The 25574-nt window shown below is 46.9% G+C and overlaps 20 non-coding genes across 20 annotated transcripts; all 20 read left to right on the top strand.

The window, feature by feature from the left end:
- Positions 1-231: 231 nt before the first annotated feature.
- TRNAS-UGA (transfer RNA serine (anticodon UGA)) lies at positions 232-313 on the top strand. The gene has a single exon. It is a non-coding gene; the product is annotated as a tRNA-Ser (tRNA).
- A 542-nt stretch (positions 314-855) lies between these two features.
- On the top strand, positions 856-937 carry TRNAS-CGA (transfer RNA serine (anticodon CGA)). Its single transcript has one exon. It is a non-coding gene; the product is annotated as a tRNA-Ser (tRNA).
- A 542-nt stretch (positions 938-1479) lies between these two features.
- TRNAS-UGA (transfer RNA serine (anticodon UGA)) lies at positions 1480-1561 on the top strand. The gene has a single exon. It is a non-coding gene; the product is annotated as a tRNA-Ser (tRNA).
- A 543-nt stretch (positions 1562-2104) lies between these two features.
- On the top strand, positions 2105-2186 carry TRNAS-UGA (transfer RNA serine (anticodon UGA)). The gene has a single exon. It is a non-coding gene; the product is annotated as a tRNA-Ser (tRNA).
- A 541-nt stretch (positions 2187-2727) lies between these two features.
- TRNAS-CGA (transfer RNA serine (anticodon CGA)) lies at positions 2728-2809 on the top strand. Its single transcript has one exon. It is a non-coding gene; the product is annotated as a tRNA-Ser (tRNA).
- Positions 2810-3352: 543 nt separating this feature from the next.
- On the top strand, positions 3353-3434 carry TRNAS-UGA (transfer RNA serine (anticodon UGA)). Its single transcript has one exon. It is a non-coding gene; the product is annotated as a tRNA-Ser (tRNA).
- Positions 3435-3977: 543 nt separating this feature from the next.
- On the top strand, positions 3978-4059 carry TRNAS-UGA (transfer RNA serine (anticodon UGA)). The gene has a single exon. It is a non-coding gene; the product is annotated as a tRNA-Ser (tRNA).
- Positions 4060-4602: 543 nt separating this feature from the next.
- Positions 4603-4684, top strand: TRNAS-UGA (transfer RNA serine (anticodon UGA)). The gene has a single exon. It is a non-coding gene; the product is annotated as a tRNA-Ser (tRNA).
- A 546-nt stretch (positions 4685-5230) lies between these two features.
- TRNAS-CGA (transfer RNA serine (anticodon CGA)) lies at positions 5231-5312 on the top strand. The gene has a single exon. It is a non-coding gene; the product is annotated as a tRNA-Ser (tRNA).
- Positions 5313-5853: 541 nt separating this feature from the next.
- Positions 5854-5935, top strand: TRNAS-CGA (transfer RNA serine (anticodon CGA)). The gene has a single exon. It is a non-coding gene; the product is annotated as a tRNA-Ser (tRNA).
- Positions 5936-19827: 13892 nt separating this feature from the next.
- Positions 19828-19909, top strand: TRNAS-UGA (transfer RNA serine (anticodon UGA)). Its single transcript has one exon. It is a non-coding gene; the product is annotated as a tRNA-Ser (tRNA).
- Positions 19910-20451: 542 nt separating this feature from the next.
- TRNAS-UGA (transfer RNA serine (anticodon UGA)) lies at positions 20452-20533 on the top strand. The gene has a single exon. It is a non-coding gene; the product is annotated as a tRNA-Ser (tRNA).
- A 541-nt stretch (positions 20534-21074) lies between these two features.
- Positions 21075-21156, top strand: TRNAS-UGA (transfer RNA serine (anticodon UGA)). The gene has a single exon. It is a non-coding gene; the product is annotated as a tRNA-Ser (tRNA).
- A 546-nt stretch (positions 21157-21702) lies between these two features.
- On the top strand, positions 21703-21784 carry TRNAS-CGA (transfer RNA serine (anticodon CGA)). Its single transcript has one exon. It is a non-coding gene; the product is annotated as a tRNA-Ser (tRNA).
- Positions 21785-22324: 540 nt separating this feature from the next.
- Positions 22325-22406, top strand: TRNAS-UGA (transfer RNA serine (anticodon UGA)). The gene has a single exon. It is a non-coding gene; the product is annotated as a tRNA-Ser (tRNA).
- A 546-nt stretch (positions 22407-22952) lies between these two features.
- On the top strand, positions 22953-23034 carry TRNAS-CGA (transfer RNA serine (anticodon CGA)). Its single transcript has one exon. It is a non-coding gene; the product is annotated as a tRNA-Ser (tRNA).
- A 543-nt stretch (positions 23035-23577) lies between these two features.
- On the top strand, positions 23578-23659 carry TRNAS-UGA (transfer RNA serine (anticodon UGA)). The gene has a single exon. It is a non-coding gene; the product is annotated as a tRNA-Ser (tRNA).
- A 542-nt stretch (positions 23660-24201) lies between these two features.
- TRNAS-UGA (transfer RNA serine (anticodon UGA)) lies at positions 24202-24283 on the top strand. The gene has a single exon. It is a non-coding gene; the product is annotated as a tRNA-Ser (tRNA).
- Positions 24284-24824: 541 nt separating this feature from the next.
- Positions 24825-24906, top strand: TRNAS-UGA (transfer RNA serine (anticodon UGA)). Its single transcript has one exon. It is a non-coding gene; the product is annotated as a tRNA-Ser (tRNA).
- A 546-nt stretch (positions 24907-25452) lies between these two features.
- On the top strand, positions 25453-25534 carry TRNAS-CGA (transfer RNA serine (anticodon CGA)). Its single transcript has one exon. It is a non-coding gene; the product is annotated as a tRNA-Ser (tRNA).
- Positions 25535-25574: the final 40 nt, after the last annotated feature.

The raw sequence follows: 25574 nt of genomic DNA, 5'->3' as shown, positions 1-25574 counted from the left end.
AGAGGGTAGAAATGCGCAGTGATTGATTACCGCTCATCTGTGCCCTGTCACTCACTTTGAGTGATGCTTGTTGCTATTTTTATTAATTGTATGAAAGCATTCAAAATAAGTGGGGGATACAGGGCACTGCTGGTACGTGCCCCGTCCTGCCATTACTTTATTTTTTAGGTCTCGGCCTGACGTGAGTAGTGCATGGCTCGTATACGACAACAGTGAGATCATACTCATGTAGCTGCGATGGCCGAGTGGTTAAGGCATTGGGCTTGAAATCCAATGGGGTTTCCCCGCGTAGGTTCGAATCCTGCTTGCAGCGTAGTGTGATTTTGCATGAACACCATTTGGTTTAGTTAAGTAAATGTTCACTTCTCGTTACGCAATCCTCATCAAGTCACAGAGTTAAATGGAAAAAACTCAAACTAGATGTAAACATTGAGACAATTTCCACACCCAGGAAGTGTTTTAGAGAGCTGGTGGCTCGGAAGGGTTTGTAGTCTGGACCTGTCCTGCCTGATCTAGACAAGCCATGAAAAGAGTACTTTTTTTATGATGCATGTCTTGTTTAGGCTTTTGGACTCTTTCTTAGTACACTTAAGGGCCCGTTACCACCGCCGTAATATAGGGAAATGTGGGTAGAAACATGCAGTGATTGATTACCACTCATCTGTGCCCTTTCACTCACTTTGAGTGATGCATGTTGCTATTTTTATTAATTGTATGAAAGCATGCAAAATAAGTGAGGACAACAGGGCACTACTGGTACGTGCCCCGTCCTTCCGTTACTTTATTTTTTTGGTCTCTGCCTGACATGAGCAGAGCATGGCTCGTATACGACAACTGTGACATCATACTCATGCAGCTGCGATGGCCGAGTGGTTAAGGCGTTGGACTCGAAATCCAATGGGGTTTCCCTGCGCAGGTTTGAATCCTGCTTGCAGCGTAGTGTGATTTTGCACGAACACCATTTGGTTTAGTTAAGGAAATGTTCACTTCTCGTTACGCAATCCTCATCAAGTCACAGAGTTAAATGGCAAAAACTCAAACTAGATGTAAACATTGAAACAATTTCCACACCTAGGAAGTGTTTTAGAGAGCAGGTTGCTCGGAAGGGTTGGTAGTCTGGACCTATCCTGCCTGATCTAGACAAGTTACGAAATGAGTACTTTTTTTATGATGCATGTCTTGTTTAGGCTTTTGGACTCTTTCTTAGTACACTTAAGGGCCCATTGCCACCGCCGTAATATATGGAAACGAGGGTAGAAATGTGCAGTGATTGATTACCGCTCATCTGTGCCCTGTCACTCATTTTGAGTGATGCATATTGCTATTTTTATTAATTGTATGGAAGTATGCGAAATAAGTGAGGACAACAGGGCACTGCTGGTATGTGCCCCGTCCTTCCGTTACTTTATTTTTTAGGTCTCGACCTCACATGAGTAGCGCATGGCTCGTATACGACAACAGTGACATCATACTCACGCAGCTGCGATGGCCGAGTGGTTAAGGCGTTGGACTTGAAATCCAATGGGGTTTCCCCGCGTAGGTTGGAATCCTGCTTGCAGCGGCATGAGTTTTTGCATGAACACCATTTGGTTTAGTTAAGTAAATGTTCACTTCTCATTACGCAATCCTCATCAAGTCACAGAGTTAAACTGCAAAAACTCCAACTAGATGTAAACATTGAGACAATTTCCACACCCAGGAAGTGTTTTAGAGAGCAGGTGGCCCGGAAGGGTTCGTAGTCTGGACCTGTCCTGCCTGATCTAGACAAGTCATGAAAAGAGTACTTTTTTTAATGAATTGAGTCTTGTTTAAGCTTTTGGACTCTTTCTTAGTACACTTAAGGGCCCGTTGCCACCGCCGTAATATAGGGAAACGAGGATAGAAATGTGCAGTGATTGATTACCACTCATCGGTGCCCTGTCTCTCACTTTGAGTTATGCGTATTGCTATTTTTATTAATTGTATGAAAGCATGCAAAATAAGTGAGGACAACAGGGCACTGCTGGTACGTGCCCCGTCCTTCTGTTACTTTATTTTTTATGTCTCGGCCTGACGTGAGTAGTGCATGGCTCGTATACGACAACTGTGACATCATACTCACGCAGCTGCGATGGCCGAGTGGTTAAGGCGTTGGACTTGAAATCCAATGGGGTTTCCCTGCGCAGGTTCGAATCCTGCTTGCAGCGTAGTGTGATTTTGCATGAACACCATTTGGTTTAGTTAAGTAAATGTTCACTTCTCGTTACGCAATCCTCATCAAGTCACAGAGTTAAATGGAAAAAACTCAAACTAGATGTAAACATTGAGACAATTTCCACACCCAGGAAGTGTTTTAGAGAGCTGGTGTCTCGGAAGGGTTTGTAGTCTGGGCATGTCCTGCCTGATCTAGACAAGTCATGAAAAGAGTACTTTTTTATGATGCATGTCTTGTTTAGGCTTTTGGACTCTTTCTTAGTACACTTAAGGGCCCGTTACCACTGCCGTAATATAGGGAAAAGAGGGTAGAAATGCGCAGTGATTGATTACCGCTCATCTGTGCCCTGTCACTCACTTTGAGTGATGCTTGTTGCTATTTTTATTAATTGTATGAAAGCATTCAAAATAAGTGGGGGACACAGGGCACTGCTGGTACGTGCCCCGTCCTGCCGTTACTTTAATTTTTAGGTCTCGGACTGACGTGAGCAGCGTATGGCTCGTATACGACAACAGTGAGATCATACTCATGCAGCTGCGATGGTCGAGTGGTTAAGGCTTTGGACTCGAAATCCAATGGGGTTTCCCTGCACAGGTTCGAATCCTGCTTGCAGCGTAGTGTGATTTTGCATTAACACCATTTGGTTTAGTTAAGTAAATGTTCACTTCTCGTTACGCAATCCTCATCAAGTCACAGAGTTAAATGGAAAAAACTCAAACTAGATGTAAACATTGAGACAATTTCCACACCCAGGAAGTGTTTTAGAGAGCTGGTGGCTCGGAAGGGTTTGTAGTCTGGACCTATCCTGCCTGATCTAGACAAGTTACGAAATGAGTACTTTTTTTTATGATGCATGTCTTGTTTAGGCTTTTGGACTCTTTCTTAGTACACTTAAGGGCCCGTTGCCACCGCCGTAATATATGGAAACGAGGGTAGAAATGTGCAGTGATTGATTACCGCTCATCTGTGCACTGTCACTCATTTTGAGTGATGCATATTGCTATTTTTATTAATTGTATGAAAGTATGCGAAATAAGTGAGGACAACAGGGCACTGCTGGTATGTGCCCCGTCCTTCCGTTACTTTATTTTTTAGGTCTCGACCTCACATGAGTAGCGCATGGCTCGTATACGACAACAGTGACATCATACTCACGCAGCTGCGATGGCCGAGTGGTTAAGGCGTTGGACTTGAAATCCAATGGGGTTTCCCCGCGTAGGTTCGAATCCTGCTTGCAGCGGCATGAGTTTTTGCATGAACACCATTTGGTTTAGTTAAGTAAATGTTCACTTCTCATTACGCAATCCTCATCAAGTCACAGAGTTAAACTGCAAAAACTCAAACTAGATGTAAACATTGAGACAATTTCCACACCCAGGAAGTGTTTTAGAGAGCAGGTGCCCCGGAAGGGTTCGTAGTCTGGACCTGTCCTGCCTGATCTAGACAAGTCATGAAAAGAGTACTTTTTTTTATGAATTGTGTCTTGTTTAAGCTTTTGGACTCTTTCTGAGTACACTTAAGGGCCCGTTGCCACCGCCGTAATATAGGGAAACGAGGATAGAAATGTGCAGTGATTGATTACCACTCATCGGTGCCCTGTCTCTCACTTTGAGTTATGCGTATTGCTAATTTTATTAATTGTATGAAAGCATGCAAAATAAGTGAGGACAACAGGGCACTGCTGGTATGTGCCCCGTCCTTCTGTTACTTTATTTTTTATGTCTCGGCCTGACGTGAGTAGTGCATGGCTCGTATACGACAACTGTGACATCATACTCACGCAGCTGCGATGGCCGAGTGGTTAAGGCGTTGGACTTGAAATCCAATGGGGTTTCCCTGCGCAGGTTCGAATCCTGCTTGCAGCGTAGTGTGATTTTGCATGAACACCATTTGGTTTAGTTAAGTAAATGTTCACTTCTCGTTACGCAATCCTCATCAAGTCACAGAGTTAAATGGAAAAAACTCAAACTAGATGTAAATATTGAGACAATTTCCACACCCAGAAAGTGTTTTTTAGAGAGCTGGTGTCTCGGAAGGGTTTGTAGTCTGGGCCTGTCCTGCCTGATCTAGACAAGTCATGAAAAGAGTACTTTTTTATGATGCATGTCTTGTTTAGGCTTTTGGACTCTTTCTTAGTACACTTAAGGGCCCGTTACCACCGCCGTAATATAGGGAAATGTGGGTAGAAACATGCAGTGATTGATTACCACTCATCTGTGCCCTTTCACTCACTTTGAGTGATGCATGTTGCTATTTTTATTAATTGTATGAAAGCATGCAAAATAAGTGAGGACAACAAGGCACTGCTGGTACGTGCCCCGTCCTTCCGTTACTTTATTTTTTTGGTCTCTGCCTGACATGAGCAGAGCATGGCTCGTATACGACAACAGTGACATCATACTCATGCAGCTGCGATGGCCGAGTGGTTAAGGCGTTGGACTTGAAATCCAATCGGGTTTCCCTGCGTAGGTTCGAATCCTGCTTGCAGCGGCATGAGATTTTGCATGAACACCATTTGGTTAAGTTAAGTAAATGTTCACTTCTCATTACGCAATCCTCATCAAGTCACAGAGTTAAACGGCAAAAACTCAAACTAGATGTAAACATTGAGACAATTTCCACACCCAGGAAGTGTTTTAGAGAGCAGGTGCCTCGGAAGGGTTCGTAGTCTGGACCTGTCCTGCATGATCTAGACAAGTCACGAAAAGAGTAATTATTTTTTTTATGAAGCGTGTCTTGTTTAGGCTTTTGGACTCTTTCTTAGTACACTTAAGGGCCCGTTACCACCGCCGTAATATAGGGAAAAGAGGGTAGAAATGCGCAGTGATTGATTACCGCTCATCTGTGCCCTGTCACTCACTTTGAGTGATGCTTGTTGCTATTTTTATTAATTGTATGAAAGCATTCAAAATAAGTGGGGGATACAGGGCACTGCTGGTACGTGCCCCGTCCTGCCGTTACTTTAATTTTTAGGTCTCGGACTGACGTGAGCAGCGTATGGCTCGTATACGACAACAGTGAGATCATACTCATGCAGCTGCGATGGCCGAGTGGTTAAGGCGTTGGACTCGAAATCCAATGGGGTTTCCCTGCGCAGGTTCGAATCCTGCTTGCAGCGTAGTGTGATTTTGCATGAACACCATTTGGTTTAGTTAAGTAAATGTTCACTTCTCGTTACGCAATCCTCATCAAGTCACAGAGTTAAATGGAAAAAACTCAAACTAGATGTAAACATTGAGACAATTTCCACACCCAGGAAGTGTTTTAGAGAGCTGGTGGCTCGGAAGGGTTTGTAGTCTGGACCTGTCCTGCCTGATCTAGACAAGTCATGAAAAGAGTACTTTTTTATGATGCATGTCTTGTTTAGGCTTTTGGACTCTTTCTTAGTACACTTAAGGGCCCGTTACCACCGCCGTAATATAGGGAAAAGTGGGTAGAAACATGCAGTGATTGATTACCACTCATCTGTGCCCTTTCACTCACTTTGAGTGATGCATGTTGCTATTTTTATTAATTGTATGAAAGCATGCAAAATAAGTGAGGACAACAGGGCACTGCTGGTACGTGCCCCGTCCTTCCGTTACTTTATTTTTTTGGTCTCTGCCTGACATGAGCAGAGCATGGCTCGTATACGACAACTGTGACATCATACTCATGCAGCTGCGATGGCCGAGTGGTTAAGGCGTTGGACTCGAAATCCAATGGGGTTTCCCTGCGCAGGTTTGAATCCTGCTTGCAGCGTAGTGTGATTTTGCACGAACACCATTTGGTTTAGTTAAGGAAATGTTCACTTCTCGTTACGCAATCCTCATCAAGTCACAGAGTTAAATGGCAAAATGTGAGAAGTTGGCCTGATATGTAGTGTTTCCAATTCTGGAACCATTTAGTATCAGTCCAAACAAACCCCAAAGATGTCTGGTTGTAAGTCAACCTTGTTAGACAAGCTATCCTAGTGGTAGCATGGACTAAGCAGCCTTAAAGGCTTAACTTAAGAGGTCGTGTTAAGCAAGCTGTTTTACCACATACAATCCTGTAATCAAATGAAAGGACACCACACAAGTATATATTATAAAAATATATGTATTTATTTCTAAATTACTCCCCAGTACTCTTTATGAGGAAAGGGGCACAAGCGTTAAATCAAAAGCACAGTATAACATATAAAGTTGCACGATTTTGGATAAGGGCTGGTGGCCACTTAAACCATATACTAAAAAAGTGGTATAAGAGATACCAATCGAACAGTGGTTAGGCCTAGGGCCTAGAGATTCGCTGGGAGCAGTCAGGACTAGCAATGCTGAAGTCGGGAGTAGCCCACGGAACGCGGGTGCAGCACGGAAAGTGCGGGTTGCACCAATGCAAAGTCAATGGTGCGTAAAAGTTACACAAATTTAGTTTAAAGGTACTTCCGCTGAACCTAGAGGAACAAAACTTAAGACACAGACCCTAGAGGTGTGGACCAGTGTAGGAACACTGGCGTTGCAATGTTACCTCACCCACAGGAAGTGGGTGCACAGGGTCGAAGTGGTGTCGGGTTTTGACACGCAGGTTCTTGGCGCTTGGAGCTGAAGATGCTGCAGGCGATGTGAAGCAGAAGTGTCCGGTGGATCCAAGGGTGGATCTGAAGTGGTGAAGACCTGAAAGCAGAGGGGACAATGTTCAAAGTCACTGACCAGTGGCCACCGTGGAACCAGATTGGAACCAGGCAAAGTCGGGTGCAAACAGGTGATCAGGGGTTGTTTCTCTCTGCAGCTGCGTAGACACGAAGAGGTCAAGGACGTCCAGGAGTCGATCACGAGCTGTACCTTAAAGGCTCTAGCTGATGGCGGTATCGGCAACTCGATTGAAGCAAACAAGCCTTGGCTAATGCAAGCCACGGGGAAAGTGGAAAAGGCGTATTACTCGGTCCAGCAAGGTCAGAGTGGGTACTCCTTTCTACAGGAGCGAGGGCAGGTCTGGAGCAACCAGACTCATAGTGTAAATCATAGGTTTCGTCGCCAAGATGGCCGATGACCACGTGACAAGCGGACGGGATGGCGAGTCGAGTGGCACAAAACAAAAGGGCCCCACGCAGATCGTTTAGATGCTGGAGGGCTGATCTTTAGTGCAAATGCTGCTCGGTTGTGGGGCTTCTCAAACCCCAAAGCACAGCATCGAGGGTGCTTAGGGTGCTGCGCAGTCAGCGTCTCGGGGGTCTTTCAAGATGTCCGCTCCCACGTCTCTCGGTGCCTCCACGGGTCCCTTCTTTGCAGAGACTGTGGATCGGGCTGGGAGAAGTCTGAGAAGCTGGGTCTTGTCAGGCTCTGCACTCGGGCTCCGGCGGGAGGCGGCGGCAAAGCAGACGTCGAGGTGCTGGGTGGTGCCTGTGTTCACAGGGTGGCCCCTCCTAGGCCACAAGGGAGATGCTCTTCAGTCTTCCATCATCAGAATGTCGAAGTATAGTCGTCTTCTTAGTTTAAAGTTGATTTCAGGATGATCTGAGTTGCATTGGCACTGCTCCCACTCTTATTCCAATCTGAGGGGTGGATCTCCTGCTAGGTCCCTCCCCTATGGGTGGGACCAGGAAGGGGGGTGGTTACACCCCCTTTCCTTTGTCCAGGTCTCACTGGAGCTGGGGCTGGGCTGCCCCAGAACCGGTTTGACCGGATTATGCAAGGGGAAGCCTTGTGCTCCCCAGGCACTGTCTGGTTTCATTCAAACCTCCCTGCTACAATCCACTATCTCCTCTCTGGGGTGGTGTCACACCTCCCTGTGACAGGAAATCCTTTGTCCAGGCCTCCTCTGCTGAGTTTCGGTCAGCAGCAGGAGGTCAGACATGTGTCTGTGGCAGAAGCATCCATTTTGTGGATCTGAGGCTCTTTTAAAAATCAACCGCGTTTTAGCAAAAGTAACATGTCGTCCCCTCTAGAGGGGTGGAATGCTACCCCCGTCGCCAGGACTGGCGAGGGGGTAGTATTCCAAATCGTATGACACCTTACACGACATGTTTTGATAAAGCCAAACCAAAGTTGACATATAACCGCGAGGATTATAATGCACTTAATAGTATATGGTTTGGCATTATCCCGGAACAGCTAAGGGAATTGGTCCCGACAGCTGCAGACAGGCTCAGCTCATGCTAGAGCACCATCTCACATTAAACCATGCACTCTGCCTTCAGGATTGTTAAGGCCTGCCATAGGAGTGGCTCACAGGTTTATATGTGTCCAGGTTTAGATATAGGCATACTATATCTAAGCAAGGGGTGATTACACCACCCTGCCCCAGCTGAGTGATCAGCCAGTTGTGTCAATTTTAGATAGCCAGCCAGGGGTGGCAAAAGATATGCTGCAGCCCCTGGTAGGCCTTGGATGCACCTATGCCCTGGGCACCTATAGTGCTCTGTACAGGGGCTGATAAGGTGACCCAAGCCAATCTAGTTATGCACCTAGGGTACATGGAATCCATTTTACAGAGAGAGCAGATAGCCTGGGGCCCTGATTAGCAGGGAACCAGGCCAACTAAGTCGAAAACCAGCTAAACACAAGGCAAAAAATCTTGGGTAACCATAGTCAGGTAGCCACCTTCCTACACAACCCCCCTCCCCCCCTAAACGAAAGGAGATAAGGCTATCCTTGTCCAGGTAAGCCTTTATTGCCTGAGTGGCCATATAAGGAAGTAACTGCACTAGCATGGGTACCCCCTGTCTCATGGTCCACTAAGCAGTCCCTCACCCTTGGGGTATCAGAGGGTCTCCACCATAGGGAATCACTACCTTGGGTGTGTCTTTGCAAGTTAGAAGGCTGGTTTGGATATGGAGTTTTGAAGTGAGGCTCCACTAATTTAGGACTCAGCTTCCTCCAATTATCTTCCACCATGTGTGCCCTTCTCTCTTCAGCTGAGTTGCACTGTGCTCTCAGGGTCAACCTCTGGCTACCTAAAGCTGGAGGCTGGGTCCCTCTGTTTGGCTTGCTGGAGGGACAGTTCAGGTTTGGGCCCTTTGGGTCCCAGGTTTGGCTGTGCCCAACAGAATCCATCTGTGGGAGGTCCCTAACTACTTTTAAGGGGGCTCCCTCAGGAGTTTTTAAAGTTTTCACCTCACTAGGGCTACTAGTTTTGGTGCCCCTAATCTGTTGATGGGGGTGCTTTATTTGACAGGGGGCCCTCTGGGTCTCACTGTCCTTCTTGTCCTCTGCAGCCCTGGGCTGACTAAGGCAAGGTAGAGAGGGACAGGTTACCTGCTCCAGACTGGATCCCACCTGAGAAGGGTCCCCTGCCATCAGAGGCTCTGTCAGGCCAGGCCTAACAACCTCTGGGGCAGTTCCTTCATCAGGGGTAAGATCAGTTCCCTGAGGAGGCTGATCCTGTCCTACTGTCTGGTGAGGGGGAGATTTCTCTTCCTCCTCCATGCTCTCAGTTTGGGTGGAGTGATCCATCATTTCAGGCTTCACAACACACATATCTGTTTGAGTTTGGGCTGTGGCCATCACAGCCCCACCAACCTTTTCAGGAGGAGAATCAGTTTGGGTTTCTGCTGTTATCATAACAGCTTTGCTATTCTGTTTTGGAAGAGCTTCTATTAAAGATGGGGCAGAGAGTTGCTCAGCCCTACCAACCCTTTCAGGAAGGACATCTTGGGTTGGGGCTGTAGCTATTACAGCCCCACTAACCTTTCCATTGGAGTTTACCATTCTAGAATGGATTTCCTGTTCAACCTCAGCCCAGGCTGAGATTTCTAAATCATTACCCAGTAGACAGTCTACAGGCAAGTTTGGTGACACTGCCACTCTCTTTGGGCCAGTGACACCTCCCCAGCTGAGGCTTACTACTGCCATGGGATGATTTGTTTGGATTCCATCAATGTTTGTTACCTGGTATGTGGCACCAGGTAAAAGTTGCTTAGAGGGGACTATACAGTCAGCCACCATGGTGATGCTAGCCCCCGTGTCTCTAAATGCTTCAACTTTCAAACCATTGATGATGGGTTCTTGTCTATATTTGCTCAAGGTATTTGGGCAATCAGAGAAGTTGGCAAACCCCATGCCAGTCTCATAAACAAGATCATTTGGGGATGGGGACCTGGATAGGCCAGGGTCCTCCTGGGCTCCAAAAGTAAACCCACCCAGATTCCTGGGTGTGCTCCCACTTCCTGGGGGATTACTGCTGACAGTAACAGGAGGTGTTGGAGCTGGCTTTGGAGGTATGTTTTCTTTATTGCCATTCTTGGGACAACAGCTGTCTGTTTTGTAATGCCCAACCTGTTTACAGGCATGACAATAAGGCTTTTTCTCAGTTGAAGAAGTGTCGCGGGGCCCACCCTTTTCATTGGAATCTTGGGGCCCTGGGGAAGTCTTTTCTTTACTTTTATCCCCACCCTTATCTTGAGGCTTGGTAGACTCCTTCTTCTGGTTATTGTCCTGATTCTTAGGCCTAATCCTGGTTCTGACCCATTTATCTGCCCTCTTTCCCAATTCTTGGGGAGAGGTCAAATCTGAGTCCACCAGGTGCTGGTGTAAGAGCTGGTTCTGACAATTACTTAGGATCTGCTCCCTCATAATCAAATTATACAATCCTGTGAAGTCATTTACTTTGCTGCCATTTAGCCAACCCTCCAGAGCCTTAGTTGCACAATCAACAAAATCAGTCCAGTCCTGAGTCTGTGTCTTCTGGGTGTCTCTGAACTTTAACCTGTATTGTTCAGTGGTTAAGCCAAACCCATCTATTAGAACACTCTTCAGGACTTTGTAATTGCTGGCATCCTCATGTCTGACAGTGAGGAGCCTATCTCTCCCTTTCTCTGAAAAGGAGTACCATAAGATTGCTGCCCACTGTTCCTCAGGAACCTGCTGTACCATGCAGGCTCTCTCCAGAGCAGTCATCCATTGGTGGATGTCATCCCCTTCCTTGTAGGGGGGCACAATCTTTGTCAGGTTTCTACTATCATAGGACCTGGGTTTCTCTTTAGGAATATTGCTGCTACCAGTGGCATCTAAGCCACACAATTTTCTTTCTCTTGCTAAAGCAAGTTTAGCTTGAGCCAAGGCTACCTCTTCCCTCTCTATCTGGAGTTGGACAGCCCTCATTCTGGCCCTTGCTCTTTTCTCTGGGAGGGAGTCATCCCTCTTTGAGATACTCTTGAGGCACTAGAAAGATGAGAGTCCCCAGATTGAGATCTCACCCTCCTGTTGCCTGGGAGAATTTGGTTATGAGATCTGGAGTGGTGCTGGCCCTCTCCATTCCCATGTAGGTCTAGGTTGGCCTGGTTAAGCCTGGCAACCTGTACCTGGGTCACCCTCTGATCCTGATCTTCAGGCTCATCTACATCTGAGCCTTCCTCTTCCTCTTCCTCCTCCTCATCTTCTGGAAGATCCTCATTCTCAGGGGAGTTCTGTCCTTCTCCTAACTCTAAGGGAGCCTGACTCACCTTATCTAAGTCATCCTTTTCCAGGATGGCTATCAGGGGAGGAATGGTAGGGCCTCTGCCCTTCTTTAGCCCTCTTGTTATGTTATGTTATGTTATGTTATAAAGCATTTTATTGCGCGCTCTGCTACTACAAAGTATCCTGGCGCGATATGTGAGCACTAAACTAACCCAGTTCAAGAACAGAAAGAAACAGGGAATTAAATACTGAGATTAAAAAGATGGGTTTTTAAGCCTTTCTTAAATCCTGCCAATGTAGTTGAAGATCTCAGAAAGAACAGCAAGGCATTCCAGGCCCGTGCTGTTTGGACAGAAATTGACTGACCACCCAGTCTCGCATATCTGACTTTAGGCATAGACATCAGATGGAGATTGGCCGATCGAAGAGCACGAAGAGGGGTGTACAAGGAAAACCTTTTGTGCAAGTATTGTGGACCTTGCTGATGAACAGCCCGAAAGGCCAGAACCAATGATTTGAACATAATGCGATGTGCCACAGGGAGCCAGTGGAGCTCTCGAAGATGGGCACGTGCACTAGTTCTTCGTGGAAGATGGAACAGAAGTCGCACGGCCGCGTTCTGAATAATCTGCAGCCGCTTTATAAGGTATTTAGGGAGACCGCTGTAAAGAGCATTGGCATAATCGAGCCTTGATAGGATCAAAGCACGCAGAACAGTCTCCTTAGCCTCCCTGTGGAGAAGGGGAAGGAATCTCTTGAGTGACTTGAGGGTCGCGAAACAGGTCGCAGTAAGTTTTTTTAGATGAGCTTCAAACTTAAGATCCTGTCCAAACCAGACCCCCAAATTTTTGGCCGGGCCTCCGTGATAGCTAGGACATGCAGAATCGGTCGGCCAAATAAGCTCTCTAAAATTGGCTGGAAAATTGCCATAAAATAGGAGCTCTGACTTGTCCTCATTGCATTTAAGCTGGGCTGAGACAAGCCATTGGAAAACATGGGTCAAACAGGAACAGACAGCCTGAGCGTCTAAGCAGTCCTTAGGCCAGGTGAACAACAGCTGCGTGTCATCAGCATATGACATTATTTTGGCTCCCCACTGCTCAGCCAGATAGATCAGCGGGGTCATATAGACGTTGAACAGCAGTGGGCTTAGCGTTGAGCCCTGTGGTACCCCGGTAGTGAGCTTCTTAGGTGATGAGGCAAATGGGGGGAGCCAAACTTGCTGCGTCCGTTCGGACAGAAACGAAGACAGCCAGGCCAGAACCGCGCCCGACAATCCCACCTCTGCCAGCCTAGACAACAGCTGGGCATGGGGTACCGTGTCGAAGGCGGCAGATAAGTCCAGCAAAACCAGGACCGCTCTGCCGCCTCCGTCGAGACACTCCCTAATGGCCTCTGAAACTTCCACCAGAGCCGTTTCAGTGCTAAACGCAGCCCTGAACCCCGATTGAGCCGGGTGCAGGGCCTGAGAAGACTCAATGAAACTATTCAGTTGCCTAAAAACGACTTTTTCAGTCACTTTCGCTAGTGCCGGGAGCAATGATATCGGACGATAACTGGAGGTAGCCTGGGGGTCCAGGTTGGGCTTCTTCAGCAACGGAAGAAGCTTCGCCTGTTTCCAACAGAGAGGAACGGAGGCGGAAGCCAAAGACATATTAACAACCTGGGTGACCTCCTGATACACCAGGCCAGCCACTCCCCCCAAAACCCTAGCAGGGCACGGGTCAGAGGGTGAACCAGACTTTAGCGACTCCAAAATGGCCAGCACATCAGCTTGCTGAGCTGGCTCAAAGGTGGAAAATTGGCTGCCATGTTGCTTCGCGTCCGTATCAATGATAGGTGGTGAAAGCAGAAAGGGAACACCGGAGTTTAAGAGCTCCTCCTGAATTTTTTTGATCTTATTATCAAAGAAACATGACAGTTCCTCACACCACAGATCAGAAGCCGGGAGAGCAGGGGAGGCAGCACATGGAGAGAGGAAGCTCTGAACAATGGCAAAGACTTCTCTGCCATTGTTGTCTGCCTTCTCAATCCTTCCAGAGAAGTAGCTACTTTTAGCAGCCTTGATTTCAGCATAATAAACCTTCTGCGCCCTCCGCAGCTTGCTCTTAAGTTCAGGGCAGAACTCTAGGCGCCAGGCTCGTTCAAGCTTTTTGCACCCTAGTTTGAGTTCTCTAAGAGCATGGGTGAACCAGGGTTTGGAGGGAGACGACCTCGTCCGCCTGCTACCACTCTTATTGGTGTGTAGAACGGCACAAGGCACACAAGTCTTTGTGGCTAAGGTTGTCATATCTGGAAGTTGCCTTGGTAGGGTCAACTATCACAGGGGCAGAGCCTGAAGCTCTTCCTGTGTCAGACATGGCTGCTAGTGAGGTGTAAGTGGTGCACTTACCTACACTAAGTGTTTTCCTACTGTACCTTGCTAGTGAGTTGTAGTCAGGGTGTGCTACTCCCTTTAATCTACAACTACTAAGTTCAGTAGAACTTAATATGCTAAGCTTTTGATTTTATATGTACCTAAGGTACTTGATGTGATCTTTCAATTTGATGTAAAGATTGCAATGGTAAAACAAACAGCAAGCTCAAATCCGCACCGCTGCACACCAATGTGAGAAGTTGGCCTGATATGTAGTGTTTCCAATTCTGGAACCACTTAGTATCAGTCCAAACAAACCCCAAAGATGTCTGGTTGTAAGTCAACCTTGTTAGACAAGCTATCCTAGTGGTAGCATGGACTAAGCAGCCTTAAAGGCTTAACTTAAGAGGTCGTGTTAAGCAAGCTGTTTTACCACATACAATCCTGTAATCAAATGAAAGGACACCACACAAGTATATATTATAAAAATATATGTATTTATTTCTAAATTACTCCCCAGTACTCTTTATGAGGAAAGGGGCACAAGCGTTAAATCAAAAGCACAGTATAACATATAAAGTTGCACGATTTTGGATAAGGGCTGGTGGCCACTTAAACCATATACTAAAAAAGTGGTATAAGAGATACCAATCGAACAGTGGTTAGGCCTAGGGCCTAGAGATTCGCTGGGAGCAGTCAGGACTAGCAATGCTGAAGTCGGGAGTAGCCCACGGAACGCGGGTGCAGCACGGAAAGTGCGGCTTGCACCAATGCAAAGTCAATGGTGCGTAAAAGTTACACAAAGTTAGTTTAAAGGTACTTCCGCTGAACCTAGAGGAACAAAACTTAAGACACAGACCCTAGAGGTGTGGACCAGTGTAGGAACACCGGCGTTGCAATGTTACCTCACCCACAGGAAGTGGGTGCACAGGGTCGAAGTGGCGTCGGGTTTTGAAACGCAGGTTCTTGGCGCTTGGAGCTGAAGATGCTGTAGGTGTCCGGTGGATCCAAGGGTGGATCTGAAGTGGTGAAGACCTGAAAGCAGAGGGGACAATGTTCAAAGTCACTGACCAGTGGCCACCGTGGAACCAGATTGGAACCAGGCAAAGTCGGGTGCAAACAGGTGATCAGGGGTTGTTTCTCTCTGCAGCTGCGTAGACACGAAGAGTCAAGGACATCCAGGAGTCGATCACTAGCTGTCCCTTGAAGGCTCTAGCTGATGGCGGTGTCGGCAACTCGATTGAAGCAAACAAGCCTTGGCTAATGCAAGCCACGGGGAAAGTAAAAAAGGCTTATTACTCGGACCAGCAAGGTCAGAGTGGGTACTCCTTTCTACAGGAGCGAGGGCAGGTCTGGAGCAACCAGACTCACAGTATAAATCATAGGTTTCGTCGCCAAGATGGCCGCTGACCACGTGACAAGCGGACGGGATGGCGAGTTGAGTGGCACAAAACAAAAGGGCCCACGCAGATCGTGGAGATGCTGGAGGGCTGATCTTTAGTGCAAATGCTGCTCGGTTGTGGGGCTTCTCAAACCCCAAAGCACAGCATCGAGGGTGCCTCGGGTGCTGCGCAGTCAGCATCTCGGGGGTCTTTCAAGATGGCCGCTCCCACGTCTCTCGGTGCCTCCACGGGTCCCTTCTTTGCAGGGACTGTGGATCGGGCTGGGAGAAGTCTGAGAAGCTGGGTCTTGTCAGGCTCTGCACTCGGGCTCCGGCGGGAGGCGGCGGCAAAGCAGACGTCGAGGTGCTGGGTGGTGCCTGTGTTCACAGGGTGGCCCCTCCTAGGCCACAAGGGAGATGCTCTTCAGTCTTCTATCATCAGAATGTCGAAGTACAGTCGTGAAATGAAATGAAATGAAAATGTGATTTATAAAGCGCTACAGTTGCCCTGAGGCGTCCAGGCGCTGAAAAACAGATGGGGCCCTCTTGAGGTTACTTTGCTATGCATTAAACAGCAAGGTTTTTAGCTGTTTACGGAAAGTGGTCAGGTTGGGGTTGTTCCTTAGCTGCAAAGGGAGTGAGTTCCAGAGTTTGGAAACGTTATACGAGAAGGAGCGTCCTCCTGCTCTGACTCTGCGAGTTCTGGGGGTCTCGGCCAGGAATGCTGTAGAAGAGCGGAGGGATTTATTCGGCCTGTAGGGAGAAATCAGGGGTCGATTAATGTCTGGGCCCGTTTCCCAGAAAGTCTGGTGGGCAATGCAGAGCGATTTGAATCTTACTCTGTCCCTAATAGGTAACCAGTGCAAGGTCCTCAAGCTGGTTCTCACTGAGGTCCTCCGGGGGATGCCCAGCAGTGCTCTAGCAGCACAGTTTTGGGTGCGTTGGAGTTTCTGTAGGGTGTAGTCCGGGGCTCCCAGGTATAGGGCGTTATTAAAATCCAAGCGGGATTGGATAAGGCCCTGTATAATTATCTGTTTGGCCTCGAAGCAGAGGAGGGGAAGGACTTTCTTAATCACTCTGAGGAGGCCAAAACAGGTAGCTGAGATCTTAGTGGCATGTGTGTTAAAGCTCAGAGACTTGTCTAGCCAGACCCCTAAGCTTTTGATGTTGTCTCTGGGGGGTGGAGCCGCTCCCATGCTTGGTGGCCAGCTCGCCTCTATGGAGACGGGGGAGGCTGTGCCCAGGATCATCAGCTCAGTTTTATCGTCATTCAACTTTAGGCAGGAGCTCATCATCCACTTCTTTACATCCTCCAGACAAGCCGCTAGGTATGGTGGCGCCTGGAGGCCGCTCTTCTCTGCCAGGGAGACCACCAGCTGGGTGTCGTCCGCATAGGAGATGATCTTTACACCATGCGGACGGACAACCTCAGCCAGTGGCCTCATGTAAGCGTTGAAGAGCGTAGGGCTTAAGGAAGAGCCCTGGGGAACTCCACATCCCAAGGGACGAATGGATGAGCGTGATGTGCCATCGAAGACCTGAAAGGTTCTGTTGGACAAAAAAGAATTGAACCATGTCAGGGCATCTCCAATCACTCCTAAGTTGGCAAGACGGGTTAGCAAGATTTTGTGATGCACCGTATCAAATGCGGCACTTAGATCGAGGAGGATCACTGCCACTGATCCTCCTCGATCCAGGAGCCGTCTTGCCTCCTCAGTCACAGCCAGTAAGGCCGTCTCAGTCCCATGTTTGGTACGGAAACCTGTTTGGGAGGAGTCGAGGAGATGGTTTTCCTCAAAAAACATTGTCAGAGTGGTATTGACATGTTTCTCCAGAATTTTCGATGCCCAGGGGAGTAGCGAGATCGGACGATAATTACTAGAGTTAGTCGGGTCTAGAGAAGGCTTTTTCAACAGGGCCCGCACCATAGCATGCTTCCATGTTGGGGGGACTGTCCCACTGATTATGGAGGAGTTCATGAGCTCCAAGAGCGTGGGGAGAATAGCAGTGCTGGCAAGGTTCAGCGAACCTGGGGGGGCAGGGTCGCACGGGGAGCCGGATTTTATTTTTTGTGCCAGTATCTGTGCGGTTTCCAAAGTTATCAGGGGGAAAGACTCTAGGCATTTGGTTGAGTTTGAAATCAGGTGCGGGTTCTGGCCAGGGGAATCAGAGGGGGGATTGGGAAAGGAGAGATAGATTTTATTAATTTTTTGGAAGAAGAATTCCGCCAGATCATTGCATTTGGTTGGTGAGTTATTGTTATCTGTGACTGGGGGCGGGGGTTTGATCAGGGAGTTAACTATGCAGTAGATTTCTTTGGATTTAGATTTTGCCGTGGTTATTTTAAGGTTGTAGAAGGCAGCTTGCGAAGATTTGATAGCCAGTTTATAGTTCCTGATCAGTTCCCTGTACGTGGCCTTTTCTTCAGGGTTGTATGAGGTGCGCCACTTTCTCTCTTGTTTTTTGCAGAGACGTTTGTGGTTCCTGAGTTCTTCTGTGTACCAGGGAGCTGTTTTACTATGTCTCTTAGATTTGGGTGCGTGTTCTGGGAGGACCTGGTCCAGAGAGGTGATTATCCATTCTTCATATTTTTTGTTATTAGCGGTTGGGTCTTGGGAAAGGGAAGGTCTCATGGTGCCTAGAGCTTGTACCCAGTTGTCAATGGGGAGTTTGGACCAGTTACGGGTATTCCTAGTAGTAAATGAGGAGGAGGGTGATTTGTTTGTGGTCCAGTTGAAGGCTATTAGGAAGTGGTCTGACCAGGGGAGTCTGGTGATGTTTCCCACTTCAAGCTGGTCACAATTGCTGAAAATAGGGTCCAACAGATGTCCTTTTTCATGTGTGGCAGCTGGGACTCGTTGTTCGAGTTGATATGCAGCCAGGCTTGACTTGGTCTCTTGTGCCGACCGGTCTAGTGGGTTGTCAAAGTGAATATTAAAATCTCCAAGTAGGTTGTCTTCTTAGTTTAAAGTTGATTTCAGGATGATCTGAGTTGCATTGGCACTGCTCCCACTCTTATTCCAATCTGAGGGGTGGATCTCCTGCTAGGTCCCTCCCCTATGGGTGGGACCAGGAAGGGGGGTGGTTACACCCCCTTTCCTTTGTCCAGGTCTCACTGGAGCTGGGGCTGGGCTGCCCCAGAACCGGTTTGACCGGATTATGCAAGGGGAAGCCTTGTGCTCCTCAGGCACTGTCTGGTTTCATTCAAACCTCCCTGCTACAATCCACTATCTCCTGTCTGGGGTGGTGTCACACCTCCCTGTGACAGGAAATCCTTTGTCCAGGCCTCCTCTGCTGAGTTTCGGTCAGCAGCAGGAGGTCAGACATGTGTCTGTGGCAGAAGCATCCATTTTGTGGATCTGAGGCTCTTTTAAAAATCAACCGCGTTTTAGCAAAAGTAACATGTCTTCCCCTCTAGAGGGGTGGAATGCTACCCCCGTCGCCAGGACTGGCGAGGGGGTAGTATTCCAAATCGTATGACACCTTACACGACATGTTTTGATAAAGCCAAACCAAAGTTGACATATAACCGCGAGGATTATAATGCACTTAATAGTATATGGTTTGGCATTATCCCGGAACAGCTAAGGGAATTGGTCCCGACAGCTGCAGACAGGCTCAGCTCATGCTAGAACACCATCTCACATTAAACCACGCACTCTGCCTTCAGGATTGTTAAGGCCTGCCATAGGAGTGGCTCACGGGTTTATATGTGTCCAGATAGGTTTAGATATAGGCATACTATATCTAAGCAAGGGGTGATTACACCACCTTGCCCCAGCTGAGTGATCAGCCAGTTGTGTCAATTTTAGATAGCCAGCCAGGGGTGGCAAAAGATATGCTGCAGCCCCTGGTAGGCCTTGGATGCACCTATGCCCTGGGCACCTATAGTGCTCTGTACAGGGGCTGATAAGGTGACCCAAGCCAATCTAGTTATGCACCTAGGGTACATGGAATCCATTTTACAGAGAGAGCAGATAGCCTGGGGCCCTGATTAGCAGGGAACCAGGCCAACTAAGTCGAAAACCAGCTAAACACAAGGCAAAAAATCTGGGGTAACCATAGTCAGGTAGCCACCTTCCTACACAAAAACTCAAACTAGATGTAAACATTGAAACAATTTCCACACCTAGGAAGTGTTTTAAAGAGCAGGTGGCTCGGAAGGGTTTGTAGTCTGGACCTATCCTGCCTGATCTAGACAAGTTACGAAATGAGTACTTTTTTTATGATGCATGTCTTGTTTAGGCTTTTGGACTCTTTCTTAGTACACTTAAGGGCCCGTTGCCACCGCCGTAATATATGGAAACGAGGGTAGAAATGTGCAGTGATTGATTACCGCTCATCTGTGCCCTGTCACTCATTTTGAGTGATGCATATTGCTATTTTTATTAATTGTATGAAAGTATGCGAAATAAGTGAGGACAACAGGGCACTGCTGGTATGTGCCCCGTCCTTCGGTTACTTTATTTTTTAGGTCTCGACCTCACATGAGTAGCGAATGGCTCGTATACGACAACAGTGACATCATACTCACGCAGCTGCGATGGCCGAGTGGTTAAGGCGTTGGACTTGAAATCCAATGGGGTTTCCCCGCGTAGGTTCGAATCCTGCTTGCAGCGGCATGAGTTTTTGCATGAACACCATTTGGTTTAGTTAAGTAAATGTTCACTTCTCATTACGCAATCCTCATCAAGTCACAGAGTTAAACTGCAAAAACTAAAACTAGATGTAAACATTGAGACAATTTCCACACCCAGGAAGTGTTTTAGAGAGCAGGTGGCCCGGAAGGGTTCGTAGTCTGGACCTGTCCTGCCTGATCTAGACAAGTCATGAAAAGAGTACTTTTTTTATGAATTGTGTCTTGTTTAAGCTTTTGGACTCTTTCTGAGTACACTTAAGGGCCCGTTGCCACCGCCGTAATATAGGGAAACGAGGATAGAAATGTGCAGTGATTGATTACCACTCATCGGTGCCCTGTCTCTCACTTTGAGTTATGCGTATTGCTATTTTTATTAATTGTATGAAAGCATGCAAAATAAGTGAGGACAACAGGGCACTGCTGGTACGTGCCCCGTCCTTCTGTTACTTTATTTTTTATGTCTCGGCCTGACGTGAGTAGTGCATGGCTCGTATACGACAACTGTGACATCATACTCACGCAGCTGCGATGGCCGAGTGGTTAAGGCGTTGGACTTGAAATCCAATGGGGTTTCCCTGTGCAGGTTCGAATCCTGCTTGCAGCGTAGTGTGATTTTGCATGAACACCATTTGGTTTAGTTAAGTAAATGTTCACTTCTCGTTACGCAATCCTCATCAAGTCACAGAGTTAAATGGAAAAAACTCAAACTAGATGTAAACATTGAGACAATTTCCACACCCAGGAAGTGTTTTAGAGAGCTGGTGTCTCGGAAGGGTTTGTAGTCTGGGCCTGTCCTGCCTGATCTAGACAAGTCATGAAAAGAGAACTTTTTTATGATGCATGTCTTGTTTAGGCTTTTGGACTCTTTCTTAGTACACTTAAGGGCCCGTTACCACCGCCGTAATATAGGGAAAAGTGGGTAGAAACATGCAGTGATTGATTACCACTCATCTGTGCTCTTTCACTCACTTTGAGTGATGCATGTTGCTATTTTTATTAATTGTATGAAAGCATGCAAAATAAGTGAGGACAACAGGGCACTGCTGGTACGTGCCCCGTCCTTCCGTTACTTTATTTTTTTGGTCTCCTCCTGACATGAGCAGAGCATGGCTCGTATACGACAACAGTGACATCATACTCATGCAGCTGCGATGGCTGAGTGGTTAAGGCGTTGGACTTGAAATCCAATCGGGTTTCCCCGCGTAGGTTCGAATCCTGCTTGCAGCAGCATGAGATTTTGCATGAACACCATTTGGTTAAGTTAAGTAAATGTTCACTTCTCATTACGCAATCCTCATCAAGTCACAGAGTTAAACGGCAAAAACTCAAACTAGATGTAAACATTGAGACAATTTCCACACCCAGGAAGTGTTTTAGAGAGCAGGTGCCTCGGAAGGGTTCGTAGTCTGGACCTGTCCTGCATGATCTAGACAAGTCACGAAAAGAGTTATTACTTTTTTTATGAAGCGTGTCTTGTTTAGGCTTTTGGACTCTTTCTTAGTACACTTAAGGGCCCGTTACCACCGCCGTAATATAGGGAAAAGAGGGTAGAAATGCGCAGTGATTGATTACCGCTCATCTGTGCCCTGTCACTCACTTTGAGTGATGCTTGTTGCTATTTTTATTAATTGTATGAAAGCATTCAAAATAAGTGGGGGATACAGGGCACTGCTGGTACGTGCCCCGTCCTGCCGTTACTTTAATTTTTAGGTCTCGGACTGACGTGAGCAGCGTATGGCTCGTATACGACAACAGTGAGATCATACTCATGCAGCTGCAATGGCCGAGTGGTTAAGGCGTTGGACTCGAAATCCAATGGGGTTTCCTTGCGCAGGTTCGAATCCTGCTTGCAGCATAGTGTGATTTTGCATGAACACCATTTGGTTTAGTTAAGTAAATGTTCACTTCTCGTTACGCAATCCTCATCAAGTCACAGAGTTAAATGGAAAAACTCAAACTAGATGTAAACATTGAGACAATTTCCACACCCAGGAAGTGTTTTAGAGAGCTGGTGTCTCGGAAGGGTTTGTAGTCTGGGCCTGTCCTGCCTGATCTAGACAAGTCATGAAAAGAGTACTTTTTTATGATGCATGTCTTGTTTAGGCTTTTGGACTCTTTCTTAGTACACTTAAGGGCCCGTTACCACCGCCGTGATATAGGGAAAAGTGGGTAGAAACATGCAGTGATTGATTACCACTCATCTGTGCCCTTTCACTCACTTTGAGTGATGCATGTTGCTATTTTTATTAATTGTATGAAAGCATGCAAAATAAGTGAGGACAACAGGGCACTGCTGGTACGTGCCCCGTCCTTCCGTTACTTTATTTTTTTGGTCTCCTCCTGACATGAGCAGAGCATGGCTCGTATACGACAACAGTGACATCATACTCATGCAGCTGCGATGGCCGAGTGGTTAAGGCGTTGGACTTGAAATCCAATCGGGTTTCCCCGCGTAGGTTCGAATCCTGCTTGCAGCGGCATGAGATTTTGCATGAACACCATTTGGTTAAGTTAAGTAAATGTTCATTTCTCATTACGCAATCCTCATCAAGTCACAGAGTTAAACGGCAAAAACTCAAACTAGATGTAAACATTGAGACAATTTCCACACCCAGGAAGTGTTTTAGAGAGCAGGTGCCTCGGAAGAGTTCGTAGTCTGGACCTGTCCTGCATGATCTAGACAAGTCACGAAAAGAGTAATTATTTTTTTTATGAAGCGTGTCTTGTTTAGGCTTTTGGACTCTTTCTTAGTACACTTAAGGGCCCGTTACCACCGCCGTAATATAGGGAAAAGAGGGTAGAAATGCGCAGTGATTGATTACCTCTCATCTGTGCCCTGTCACTCACTTTGAGTGATGCTTGTTGCTATTTTTATTAATTGTATGAAAGCATTCAAAATAAGTGGGGGATACAGGGCACTGCTGGTACGTGCCCCGTCCTGCCGTTACTTTAATTTTTAGGTCTCGGACTGACGTGAGCAGCGTATGGCTCGTATATGACAACAGTGAGATCATACTCATGCAGCTGCGATGGCCGAGTGGTTAAGGCGTTGGACTCGAAATCCAATGGGGTTTCCCTGCGCAGGTTCGAATCCTGCTTGCAGCGTAGTGTGATTTTGCATGAACACCATTTGGTTTAGTTAAGTAAATGTTCACTTCTCGTTACGCAATCCTCATCAAGTCACAGAGTTAAATGGAAAAAACTCAAACTAGATGTAAACATTGAGACAATTTCCACACCCAGGAAGTGTTTTAGAGAGCTGGTGGCTCGGAAGGGTTTGTAGTCTGGACCTATCCTGCCTGATCTAGACAAGTTACGAAATGAGTACTTTTTTTTATGATGCATGTCTTGTTTAGGCTTTTGGACTCTTTCTTAGTACACTTAAGGGCCCGTTGCCACCGCCGTAATATATGGAAACGAGGGTAGAAATGTGCAGTGATTGATTACCGCTCATCTGTGCACTGTCACTCATTTTGAGTGATGCATATTGCTATTTTTATTAATTGTATGAAAGTATGCGAAATAAGTGAGGACAACAGGGCACTGCTGGTATGTGCCCCGTCCTTCCGTTACTTTATTTTTTAGGTCTCGACCTCACATGAGTAGCGCATGGCTCGTATACGACAACAGTGACATCATACTCACGCAGCTGCGATGGCCGAGTGGTTAAGGCGTTGGACTTGAAATCCAATGGGGTTTCCCCGCGTAGGTTCGAATCCTGCTTGCAGCGGCATGAGTTTTTGCATGAACACCATTTGGTTTAGTTAAGTAAATGTTCACTTCTCATTACGCAATCCTCATCAAGTCACAGAGTTAAACTGCAAAAACTCAAACTAGATGTAAACATTGAGACAATTTCCACACCCAGGAAGTGTTTTAGAGAGCAGGTGGCCCGGAAGGGTTCGTAGTCTGGACCTGTCCTGCCTGATCTAGACAAGTCATGAAAAGAGTACTTTTTTTATGAATTGTGTCTTGTTTAAGCTTTTGGACTCTTTCTGAGTACACTTAAGGGCCCGTTGCCACCGCCGTAATATAGGGAAACGAGGATAGAAATGTGCAGTGATTGATTACCACTCATCGGTGCCCTGTCTCTCACTTTGAGTTATGCGTATTGCTATTTTTATTAATTGTATGAAAGCATGCAAAATAAGTGAGGACAACAGGGCACTGCTGGTACGTGCCCCGTCCTTCTGTTACTTTATTTTTTATGTCTCGGCCTGACGTGAGTAGTGCATGGCTCGTATACGACAACTGTGACATCATACTCACGCAGCTGCGATGGCCGAGTGGTTAAGGCGTTGGACTTGAAATCCAATGGGGTTTCCCTGTGCAGGTTCGAATCCTGCTTGCAGCGTAGTGTGATTTTGCATGAACACCATTTGGTTTAGTTAAGTAAATGTTCACTTCTCGTTACGCAATCCTCATCAAGTCACAGAGTTAAATGGAAAAAACTCAAACTAGATGTAAACATTGAGACAATTTCCACACCCAGGAAGTGTTTTAGAGAGCTGGTGTCTCGGAAGGGTTTGTAGTCTGGGCCTGTCCTGCCTGATCTAGACAAGTCATGAAAAGAGAACTTTTTTATGATGCATGTCTTGTTTAGGCTTTTGGACTCTTTCTTAGTACACTTAAGGGCCCGTTACCACCGCCGTAATATAGGGAAAAGTGGGTAGAAACATGCAGTGATTGATTACCACTCATCTGTGCTCTTTCACTCACTTTGAGTGATGCATGTTGCTATTTTTATTAATTGTATGAAAGCATGCAAAATAAGTGAGGACAACAGGGCACTGCTGGTACGTGCCCCGTCCTTCCGTTACTTTATTTTTTTGGTCTCCTCCTGACATGAGCAGAGCATGGCTCGTATACGACAACAGTGACATCATACTCATGCAGCTGCGATGGCTGAGTGGTTAAGGCGTTGGACTTGAAATCCAATCGGGTTTCCCCGCGTAGGTTCGAATCCTGCTTGCAGCAGCATGAGATTTTGCATGAACACCATTTGGTTAAGTTAAGTAAATGTTCACTTCTCATTACGCAATCCTCATCAAGTCACAGAGTTAAACGGCAAAAACTCAAACTAGATGTAAACATTGAGACAATTTCCACACCCAGGAAGTGTTTTAGAGAGCAGGTGCCTCGGAAGGGTTCGTAGTCTGGACCTGTCCTGCATGATCTAGACAAGTCACGAAAAGAGTTATTATTTTTTTTATGAAGCGTGTCTTGTTTAGGCTTTTGGACTCTTTCTTAGTACACTTAAGGGCCCGTTACCACCGCCGTAATATAGGGAAAAGAGGGTAGAAATGCGCAGTGATTGATTACCGCTCATCTGTGCCCTGTCACTCACTTTGAGTGATGCTTGTTGCTATTTTTATTAATTGTATGAAAGCATTCAAAATAAGTGGGGGATACAGGGCACTGCTGGTACGTGCCCCGTCCTGCCGTTACTTTAATTTTTAGGTCTCGGACTGACGTGAGCAGCGTATGGCTCGTATACGACAACAGTGAGATCATACTCATGCAGCTGCGATGGCCGAGTGGTTAAGGCGTTGGACTCGAAATCCAATGGGGTTTCCTTGCGCAGGTTCGAATCCTGCTTGCAGCATAGTGTGATTTTGCATGAACACCATTTGGTTTAGTTAAGT

This window comes from Lissotriton vulgaris, chromosome 11 (assembly GCF_964263255.1).
Source record: "Lissotriton vulgaris chromosome 11, aLisVul1.2, whole genome shotgun sequence".
Classification (NCBI taxonomy): Eukaryota; Metazoa; Chordata; class Amphibia; order Caudata; family Salamandridae; genus Lissotriton; species Lissotriton vulgaris.
The sequence above is the reverse complement of the archived record's forward strand: the minus strand, read 5'-3'. Positions and strand labels throughout refer to the sequence as shown.